A 2,500-nucleotide genomic window follows, 5' to 3' on the forward strand; every position below is an offset into this window, starting at 1 on the left:
CTCGCCCCGGCCGGAGGCTCCGGAGATTCTCTGATGCGTTCTGAAAAGCGAGTGCCTAGAAATCTCCGCGAGCGTGCCCGAGCCGGGGAGGCCGACTTCCGGACGTCGAGTTTGACCGGGGCGAGGCCGGGATTCCGTCCGGGTCTCCGGAACCGCCCCCCGGCCTGGGCCTCCGAATCCGCTCCCTCAAGGGCTTCCGGAGAGTCAAGGTCTACCAATTGCCGCCCGTGTCACGCGGTAGACCTGGAGGCCGCCGGGGACTCGGGGGCCCGGCCGCGGCGCCGGCGTCCAGGTCTACCCGTCCTCCCCGAGCCAGAGGGGCGGACGGGTAGACCTGGGCCACCCTTTGCCGGGGCGCGGGCGGAAGACCAGGACTCCGCCGCGGGCACCCCCGCCTACCCACCCCCCCCCACCCGTGGCCGTTCGGGCAGGTCTACCGCCGCGGCGAAGGAGCCCGGAACGGCGGGTGCGGGCAGGCCGTTTCTGCCCTTCCGGGGGGAGGAAAGGTAGGCCCGCACGCCCGCCGCCCCGGTCCATCGGGCCCTTCCCCTGGCGCGGGCGTCCAGGTCTACCGGTCCGGCGAAGGGTGGGGAGGCAGGCCCGCCCCACGCACGAGAGAGCTGTCCGCCGCGCCCCACCCACCCCCGGCCCCGTATATCGCGGGCAGGCGGAGGAAAGGGCGGTGGACCTGGACGCGGCTCCCCGGGGAAGGCCGGGTCTGACGCAACGGTGAGGTGGAGCGGGGAGGGTTGGGGGGGGGTGGGGGTGTCCGGGGTGCGGACGGTAGACCAGGACTCCTGCGCGGGAGCGGGGGCGGTGGAAGCCCAGGCTGGAAGGCCCGTTCTACCGGCACGGGGGGAGGGCCGGCGGGTCGGAACGGTGCAACCGCGCCCGGTAGGCTTGGGCGCCCTGTCCAGGTCTACCGGCCGCCCGGCCGCCCACCCGCTTGGCGCCAACCCGGACCTCCTCCGCTGAGGCAGGAAGGGGCTCCGTCAAGGCGGAGGGCGTGTCGCCCGGCCTGCCGAAACACGGGCGCCCGGGAGGCCAGGTCATCCGGCTCGCCCAAGGCCTCCGTCGGGAGACCCGGCCAGGTCTACCGGACAGCCCCCCGCCCGCACACGCACACGCACAGGTGGCAGGACCGCGCCACGCCCAGGGGACGTGTCCCCCGCCCCCCACGGCACCGTTGGGCGGAGGAACGGGAGGTGGACCTGGACACGGCTCCCCGGGGTAGGCCAGGACTAACGGCCCGGTGAGGGAGAGCAGGGGGTGGGGTTGCCGGGGCACGGGAGGTAGATCAGGACTCCTGCGCGCGTGGCGGGCGGTGGGGGGCGGGGAGGGTGGGGGAGGCCGGGCTGGGAGGCCAGGTCTACCGGGCGGGGGGGGGGCGGGCCGGAGGGGCAGGCCGTGGGAACCGTTCGCCGCGGGCGCGGCCGGACGGCGGACCCGGGCTCCGGCGCGGGGTCCCCAGGCTGCAAGGGGTTCCAAGGGGCCCAGGTCTGCCGGTCTGCCCTCTACCGGCCCGGCGGTGGCCGGTAGACCTGGACCCCTTGGCCACTACCGATGGAGGAGGAGGAGGAGGAGGAGGAGGAGGAGGCCTGGACCGCGGTTTGGGCGTTGTGGGGGGTGGCGGTGAAGGTGAGGTTGCGTTTTTTTGCTGCGTGCCTGCCATGGTGGCGTGCCTGCCCCCCCCCCACGGACCGTCGGGTGGACCTGGCCGCCTGCCGCTTTCGCGGGCTCCGTCATCCACCCCTGCCGGGGCGTGGGCCGGTCGGCCTGGTCTCCGAGGACGGGGAAGCCCAGGTCTGCCCGGGGCCCGGGGGTGGGGGGGGGGAGAGGAGAGGGGAGTCGTGTTCAGGAGGGGTGAGGACAGGGCGTCTGTACGCCCCGGGCCTGCCGCCGAAGCTCTAGGGCTGGGCGCCCGGCTCGCCGGGTGTCCCGCGACCGGGGCCCTGACGGTCACCCGCGACCGGGAGACCTCGGCGCCCCGGCCCCCCGAGCCCAGGTCTACCGGACCCCACCCCCAACCCCCTTGGCCTCGAGGGGCCCGAAGTGGACCTCCTCCGCTGCGGCAGGAAGGTTCCGCTACGGGGCGGACGACGGGTCGCGCGGCCTGCCGAGCCTCGGGCGCCCGGGAGGCCAGGTCATCCGGCTCGCCCGAGGAAGCCTTCGGCAGTCCTGGGCTCCCCGGCTTCGGAGGCCAGGTCTACCGGGGGGGGCTCCGTTGCCCTGGGGCGAAACGAGCGCACGGCAGCGCCCGCGAGGGGACCGAGCGGGGGCGGTGGGGGGCAGACGGGGAGGCCCGGCCTAACGGCTGCCCCCGGCGGCCCGGTCAACCGGCCGCGGACGGAAGGACCTGGGCGCCCCGTCTGCCGGAGCCCAGGTCTACCGCCGCGCTCCCCCCCCATCCCGCGGGCCGGCGGTCAGGTCTCCCTGGGCAGGGTGACCTGGCCAGTGGAAGGACAGGAGGGCGGCTCCTCCCGTTAAGGGCGGGGCGGGG

The sequence above is a fragment of the Eublepharis macularius genome, chromosome 1 (assembly GCF_028583425.1).
Source record: "Eublepharis macularius isolate TG4126 chromosome 1, MPM_Emac_v1.0, whole genome shotgun sequence".
Lineage (NCBI taxonomy): Eukaryota > Metazoa > Chordata > Lepidosauria > Squamata > Eublepharidae > Eublepharis > Eublepharis macularius.